The following is a 9255-nucleotide window of genomic DNA, read 5'->3' on the forward strand; positions in this document are numbered from 1 at the left end:
ACGTTGTTGCCTCTTCCCCTCTATAGCCATATCTACTTTCTCTATAAGTGGATCTGCTCAGAACTTGTAGCTTTTCTCTTCCTCCATGTGATCAACAATCTTCCTCTTGCCCTTGTTGCGGACTGGTATGTTCACCTCTATTGTTGTTGCAGCTTATGGTGTTTTCCGGGATGCTGCTTCACATTTCTTCACTAACAAATCCATAGTGAAGCCGACCTATTCATTGGGTCTGGAGAAACTATAGCAATATCTCCATGGTTCCTCCTCCACCCAATGAAATGCCACGTGGATCCAGTTGAACTGTACTCTCGTGCAGTGATCATTCACAAAACAATGTGGGTCATACGGATTGTAACTTCAAAGGTCGAATGGTTACTTATTCATCTACTCTTCTTTGACATCTGCATGCTTGAAACTTCGGATCTCGTATAACCCAATGCACAGCGAAAGAGTAGGCCAAGGCACCTTCTTCTTCTGGTGCAGCCTAGTTGTCAATCCTACTGAGATGTGATATGCTACTTCCTGCATGACGAGCACGTCCAAGGAAAGCTTCAGTAGAACATGCAGAGGCTTCTCAACACTATACATCCATATGAAGGTGCCGGACGGTGAGGCATACCAATCAACTATGTCTATCAGTGCCTCCATTGCTACCATCGACATGTAGGGTGGATCCTATTTGAATATCATCTTGTAAATCGAGCTGACAAAATGATTAGACAACCATGTGATAACTCCTCTGAAGATGCATTTGAATAAGATCTTACAATAAGTGTTCAAAGAAGTCTCCATCGGTGACCATGACCACTTCAAGCCTGAGAACTCTTGTTGGGTACAAACTACATCCAAGAGATAGGCAAACATGTAGATTTTTTCTTGCATACCTTTGGGCGACTGTCGAGCCCTCGTTACCTATTCCTTCAGCTGATGAGCCAACATGCCAGACCAGTTGCATGGTTTGACCTCTCTAATCAGTTAGTCCAACATGATCACCCAACTCTATGGGACGATTTCCGTGCTTTCTTGGCCATACATTCGACATGCAAAGATGACCAAGTATTGGTATGCCTTCTGCAGTATCTTCATCTTGTACATCTAGTTGAGTGTCATCCTAAATCTATCTAATTCCTTTACCTAGCTCTTCAAAATGTCTTTGGAGTTGGCATTGTTGCTGGGTAAGCTGAAGGGAGTCTCCATGATAGTTACAGGCTCTGACATCTAATACATCTCATCAAAATACTATGCCCTGAAGGTTGCAATATTCGTCCCGCTGACACTGCTCAAGGGCATCATCTCAGGGTTTGTGTGCAAGATGATCCAGTGTGCCATGTCCATGCATGGGAACTCGAGGTATCTACATGCAATCTGGTACAATCTAGACTTGTGGATGTTCACGTATACCTGGTGGTCTTCAAGGTCTTACCCAAATGTGCCTATAAATGCATCATTGACCTCATGCCATTTCAGCTTTATATCCTTGTCTAGAATCAACTTTGTATCTTTGTATATCAGTAGACTTGTGGACACTCGTGTTGGCATTATGATACAGGTATTGTCCTTGATGGAAACTCACTCAGATGAAAATTCACAGTGCAGCAGGTCAACAACAAAGAATTACAGATCAGATTCCAAAGAACAAAGAAAGAGAGGTATATGTTGGTTCACTTTGTCCAAGGTGCATATACACACAGTTTAACAGAAAAAAAAAGTTGTATATAACGTATACACGCACTTTCACAAGAGGAAGAGCACGTACATGTTGGAAAACCAATTTTTTGGTCCAAGGTATTTTGGTCCAAGGTAATTGGTCTGAGGCATTTGGTCCAAGGTAGTGACCCTAGGTATTGGGTCCAAGGTATTGGTCCTAAATGGTTTTGGTCCAAGGTATTGAGAAAGGCCTAAGAATATATAAGGAGGAGAAGATCATTAGGCCAAGGTGTGCAAGCAATGAGATTCTAAGGAATACTTCTATCTGAAGTATATATTATGTTGCAGGGTTATGTTTGAGACTAGATCTGAAATATTCATGTGCACCTTGAGTTCAACATTGGATCAGGGATCATGAGACTTGAAATGATTTATTCTTGAATGATTTTATATTGTTTGTGAGCAAACCTAATGTTATATGCATGTTCTATTTGTTATCTATCATGATCTGGGTTTGTCTGAATTCTGGAATTGCAGCAAAGTTTTGAGTCAAACTTTTCAGATCTGTACGCAAGTTCATCTCAGCCAAAGTGCATGTTCATGCAGGTTCGACTCATCCAAGTAGCGTATACAAAAAGAAAATCTTCTATTCAGATCTGACTAATCTATCTGATCAAATTCTGTTGTTTTACTGTTGTCTGTCAATGAAGTCCTCTTAGATCTGAACGTAGAACTATTGTATAAGGAAATTGAATCTGATTGATTGATTGATTAAGAAGGAAGGGTGATCCTTGTTGCTATCTGTTTTGAACTCTGTAATATGATAGTAGATCTTCATAATGTCACTGATTGGTATAGTCTATGGTTCAGAAGTGTATGATTTAGTATCTTCGGAGATATATGCAGGTTGGGTTAAAGGAAGTGGCGTATACATGCAAGTTGGGTTCAACCAAGTAGTGTATACACTCTAATGCATGGTTTTTGAGGTTACAGCTAGTTCTGGATGATGATGCAGGGTTCTGGGTTCAGCACAGAGTTCTAGTGTCACTGATCTGATTGTTTAGATTAACTGAATATTGGTTGATGCAATTTAAGTTTTAAAGGCTTTGATGGGTCTAATGTGAAAAATTTGATGAAAAGTGTCCTTTTAGCTTGTGGTGTTGTGATCCAGGAGTATCCAGTCTGAAAATTTATGAAACATGGTCCCTAGAGGAAGAAAGAAGGTCGTAGCCTTCTGTAGGTCGGTGCCTACGTACTAGTAAACATATCGGCTAGTACAAGTGCTAGGGGGTTGTAGCTCCCTTCCAGTAGAAGTTGGAGAATGAGAGACGATTGTAACCTTCTGCAGGTAGAAGCCTACGTACTGGTATGAATCTGCACCAGTACAAGATTGTAAATAGATTTTCTTCTTATTAAAAGAAGACAGAGATGACAACAACAGGTGGTTTTTACCCACATTGGGTTTCCACCTTAAAAATTGGTGTTCATGTGTGTTGCTTATGTGTGATGCTTTATTCTGCTTTTACTGCACTGTCTAATAAATCTCTGATATACTGGTTTAAGCTCAACACGTGATAAACTGCGTAAATCAGAAGTACTCTGCATATACATTGGTTTCTTTAAGCACAATCGCATGTACATGCTAGTTCACTTCACTGAAGTAGTGTATATAAATCTGTTTGGGAAATAAAATTATTGATATAATAATACTAATTCACCCCCTCTCTCAGTATTATTTCCAACAATTGGTATCAGAGCAAGTCCTTCAGAAGAAGATTGATTGCTTGAAGGGAGAACCATCAACATGAATAATCAAGAAAGCATGGGATCCATCAGACCACCAATCTTCAATGGAAGCAACTTTGTTTATTAGAAAATAAGAACCATAGCCTATCTACAATCGCTTAGAATGGATGTCTGGGAAATTGTGGAAGGAGGATATACATTTCCAATAACAATTCCTACAGATACGATAGGTAAAAAGCAATATGAAACCAATGCCAAAGTTCTCAATACTTTATTGGGAAGTCTGTCACAATCAGAGTTTTTCAAAGTCATGCAACTCAAATCAGCCAAAGAAATATGGGACAAAATCGTTCTGAGCTACGAAGGAGACTCTCAAGTAAAACGCGTTAAGCTTCAAAATCTCATAATTCAATATGAAACTCTTAAAAAGCATAGTGATGAAAGCATATATAGTTACTTCCTACATATAGATGAGGTTGTCAATTGTATGAAGAATCTGGGTGAAGAAATTAAGGAAGTTACCTTAGTTGAGAAAGTTTTGAGATCCTTGTCTGCTAAATTTGAATCCAAAGTGTCTGCCATAGAAGAAAAATAGGATTTACAGAGTATCACTATGACGTGGCTTCATGGAATCTTAACTGCCTTTGAGACGAGAAAAGAAGGACCATCAGATATGAGAGAAGCCGCATTCAAAGCTTCAGCAAAAGGAAAGGAAGAACACAATGAATCAGGACATATTTCAGAAGAAGAAGATGAGGTAAACTTTGTCAAAAAGCTTCAATGAGGTTCTAGAAGGTTTAGACGTAAGTTACCCTTCAATTTATTTTCTTGCAGCAGAGTTGATCATTATGCTGCCAGATGTCCTCATAAAGATAAATTTGAAAAAGGAAAGGAATATGCAAATGGGAATAGAAAACAAGTTGTAAATAAAAGGAGTTACTATACTCATGAAGATAGCGATGGTTTATCTAATAGTGATGAATATGAAATTGGACAAGATTACAGACTTCTCATGCCTTATGATGATGATAATTTTTGGGATGCTTTAGAAGAATAAGACCTTCATGAATAAATATCTAAACTCAAAATCTGTTTAGAATAAAAGAATATGATTATAGATACCTTGACATACCAACTGGCTGAAAAAGAAAAACACAATGAAAAACTTGAATGTGAAATTGTGGGTCTAAGAAAGGATCTTGAGAAAATGAAATCTCTCAATCTTAGATTTGCTAAAGGATCAGAAACTTTAAATGAAATTAAAGATAGGTCTTGGATATACTGAAGAAGCATATCAATCACATAAGCCGTCAACCTCCACCAAAAGCTCTCTTGATTCAGCAAATACCAGTGAACAGTATGACAATCGTCAGCAAAAGCATAAAGCAGATAACCAAGTAAATCATACTCAATTTACTCCAAGGATGAATAGAAGACACAACCAATCTCAGGGAAATCATACTCAATTTGCTCCAAATATGAACATCAATAGAAACTACAATCAACAGGTCATAGATTCAATAGACACAGGAACTTCTTTAATGGGCAATGTTTTTCATGTCATAATTTTTGTCACAAAGATTCTCAATGTGTTGCTTACAAAATCATCATGACTATAGAAGCACGAAATCATAGGAAGGTAACAGGGATCAAGAAAAGTTCCTATAATAACTTTTCTCTTCTTGAAAATGAAATAGAATGCTCAGTCTGTAATAACTTTGGTCATGAAGAATCTGAATGCAGGAGAAAATTTCAGAAAACATCTTAAAAGGATAAAGCTCAATTAAATCCCAAGATATGGAGAAGGAAAGAATCTCAAATAGAAATATGTGGTATAGACTTGTATGCAGAAGGACAAGAAAATCAGTGGTACATCGACAGTGGATGCTCAAAACACATGACAGGTGACAAAGAAAAACTTCACTCATTTAATTCCTTAGAAAAGGAAAAGAATGTCTCATTTGGAAATGAAACTACTGCTGTCATAAAAGATAAAGGCTCTATTTCCTTGAAAGCAAAGGTTAAAGCTAGAAATGTTATGTATGTAGACGGTTTAAAGCATAACCTGTTGAGTGTCAGTCAAATGTGTGATTAAGGAAATGAAGTGGTGTTTCGATCAAATAGATGTGTTGTTCATGAGCTTGATACAAGAGAGACCATGATCAAAGGCACAAGAACTCCAAAAAACTTATATATACTCAAGGGAGGACAACAACAGTGCTATCTAGGCAAAAATGATGAAAACTGGTTGTGGTGGGACATCTAAGTTTTTCTCAAATAAGAAAAGCATGCAGATTCAAGGTTGTTTGTGATCTTCTACATATCAACATCCCAAAAAATAAAATATGCAAACCATGTCAAATCAGCAAGCAAACCAGACTTCACTTCATGGAAAAAGAAGGGTCACCTAGTAAACTTCTTGAACTTGTCCACACTGATTTATGTGGACCATCAAGGAAAAAGTCACCTCGTGGAGAAGAATACTTTATTTTGTTCATGGATGATTTTCCCAGAATGTGTTGGATAGGTCTTCTAAAGCATAAAGATGAATCTTTTGAAAAGTTCCAAGCCTTCAAAGCTTTGATTGAAAATGAATCAAATAGAAAAATCAAATGCCTCGGATCTGATTGAGGAAGGGAATTTACCTCGGATGAATTCTTTGACTTTTGTGAATAACATGGAATAAATAGGAAATTCTCCACCACAAGGACTCCCCAACAAAATGGTGTGGTAGAAACAATGAACAGAACAGTTCAACAAATGGCTCGAACTATGCTAGATGAATTTGGAACTCCTGCAACCTTTTGGGGTGAAGCTGCATCCACTGCCGTAACTATTCTCAACCAAGCAAATGTTCGGGTAAACAACACTCAAACTCCACATGAACTTTGGTATGGTAAGACTCCTATTATAAAATACTTTAAAGTTTTTGGAAGCAAATGTTATATCAAAAGGACTGACGAAAAACTTGGTAAGTTTGAACCCAAAACAGATGAAGGAATTCTTCTTAGTTATTCTTCCAGAAGTGAAGGATATAAATGTTATGATAAAAGACTTCAAAAAATTGTTGAAAGTATTGATGTTGTAGTTGATGAAGCATGCAAAAATCCAAAACAAATAGAATCAACAGAAGATTATGACAATGAAGAAGAAGGGGATTATTTTCCCACATCAAATCAAAACCATATTGAAGAAGAAACCAATGAAGCACTAGAAGAGGAAATAATGGTAGAAGAAAAGACTCCATCTAGGTATGTTCAGAAAAATCATCCAGAAGCTCAAATTTTAGGGGAAAAACAGGTAGGTGTATAGACAAGAAGAACTATTATAGGGACCTCAAGCTATCTAGCATTACTATCCTCCACTGAACCTCAAAATGTGAAAGAAGCATGTAAAGTTGAATGTTGGGTCAAGGCCATGGATGAAGAACTTGAGAAAATTGAAAAAAAGATACTTGGGAATTAGTTCCTAGACCTCATGATAAAAATATTATCGGAACGAAATGGATATTCAAAAACAAGCTGAATGAAAATTGAGAAGTCATTAGAAACAAGGCCAGATTTGTTTGTAAAGGGTATGCTCAACAAGAAGTTATAGATTTTGAAGAAACTTTTGCACCTGTTGCCAGACTTGAAGCCATAAGGATGTTTCTTGCTCTTTCTAGCTTTCATAAATTCAAATTATACCAAATGGATGTAAAATCAGCCTTCCTAAATGGATATTTAGAAGAAGAAGTTTATATTGAACAACCAGAAGGATTCATTCTTGGAAATGATGCAAAACTTGTATGCAGACTCAAAAAGGCCCTCTATGGTCTGAAACAACTCCAAGGGCCTAGTATTACCTCCTTGACAAATATCTACACCAACAAGGTTTTACAAATGTCCAAGAGATAGCAATCTATATACAAATATTGAAACATATAAATTGCTAATTATTATTGTTTATGTTGATGATATCATTTTTGGTAGCAATGAAGAATCCATGAGTCAGAATTTCACTTAAGTAATGCAGCAAGAATTTGAAATGTTCTTGCTTAGTGAACTTACCTATTTTCTCAGTCTACAAGTTCAACAAAATAAAGATGGTATTTTTCTTTCACAAACCAAATATCTCAAACAAATCTTGATAAGTTACGGAATGGAAGATTCTAAACCTGTATGTACCCCAATGGTAACAGGATGCAGTCTCAGCTCAAATGATGAATCAGCAACAATACATCAACCAACTTATAGATCCATGATTGGCAGTCTGCTTTATCTAATAGGTACCCGACCTGACATCATGCATTCAGTAGGAATAGTTGGAAGATTCCAAGCAAATCCAAAAGAATCACAACTTCAGGCAATCAAAATAATTTTCAAATATCTTCATGGAACTCAAGACTTTGGTTTATGGTATCCTAGAGATGCAGATCTTACTCTTCATGCATATATAGATGCAGATTGGGCAGGAAGTGTTGATGACAAAAAAAGCACTAGTGGTGGTGCATTCTATATGGGTTCCAGGTTAGTGTCTTGGTTCAGCAAGAAACAAAGTTCAATTGCTTTATCCACAACTGAAGCAGAATATGTGGCTGTCACATCTTGCTGCACACAACTACCTTGGATGATGCAAACCTTGCAAGACATTCAGATCACATATACTCCACCTATCTCTATTCTATGTGATAATACAAGTGCCATCAATATTTCAAAGAATCCAGTCATGCACTCCAAGACCAAGCACATACCCATCAAATACCATTTTCTACGTGAAAAAGTGCTTAAACAAAAGGTCAAATTGGAGTATGTTCCCTCCAAAGAACAGGTTGCTAATATATTCACTAAACCACTGCCCAGAGAAACATTTGAATATCTCAGACAAAATCTGGGAGTAGTTGCTGCATCATCCTGCCATTAAATCTAATTTTTCAGAGAAAGGTTATTATACGTGTGTTTCATGAAGTATAGTCGTGTACACACATGAGTTTCTGTGGGTCAAGGAGAGTATATGTTTTTCAGACAAGAAAAACAATGGGGTAGGCTCTGATATGGGTTCTCTGTCTGATGTTGATGATTACAGTCTATTGATATGCTCTGTTCATTAATTTTTATCTAACTGACAAAGATGCCTTGATCATTGATTTGTTAACAATGCACAGGTAGCATAGGTTCAGGGGGAGCATTAGCCTTCACTCGCATTCTGCATTGTTGGCATTATGATTGCTGAGTCCATCTATAGCTTCAGATATTTATACTTTTTGTTACTTAAGTCATGTAAAGGTCTTGGGTGTGATATGTCTTCTCATACATTTGAATGAGTCCTATTGGACAAATGATGTAATTTGTATCTCAACTTTGCATGGGATGGATGATGTAATTATATTTCTGTCATGTATAAACAATTGGTATATCCCCACTTGGTTGGGTGTATGAGTCAAATTTTGTATATCCCCACTCGGTTGGGAGATGGACGTATGTATGCGTCATTGGTAATAGGAAGGTCATACTCACATAATTGAGTTATAGAGTCATGTTATTCTTTTGGAGAATATTTTTTCAGACTTTGCTTGTGCTCAGGGGGAGCATGGACAGTTTCAGTGCATCTCAGCATGTACAAAGGGGAGCTCAATTAGAGAATTCAGCATGTACTTAGGGGGAGCATGAACAACATAGGGGAGAGAATATCTTGGTCCGCCCTTTGCCCTTGATGTCAAAGGGGGAGAGTGTCTTGGTGTTGTTGTTGCCATCAAGTCCAAAGGGGGAGATTGTTGGCATTATGATACAGGTATTGTCCTTGATGGCAACTCACTTAGATGAAAGTTCACAGTGCAGCAGGTCAACAACAAAGGATTACAGATCAGATTCCAAAGAATGAAGA

This window comes from Pinus tabuliformis, chromosome 7 (assembly GCF_031772625.1).
Source record: "Pinus tabuliformis cultivar Carrire ecotype Pingquan chromosome 7, CPIR1, whole genome shotgun sequence".
Lineage (NCBI taxonomy): Eukaryota > Viridiplantae > Streptophyta > Pinopsida > Pinales > Pinaceae > Pinus > Pinus tabuliformis.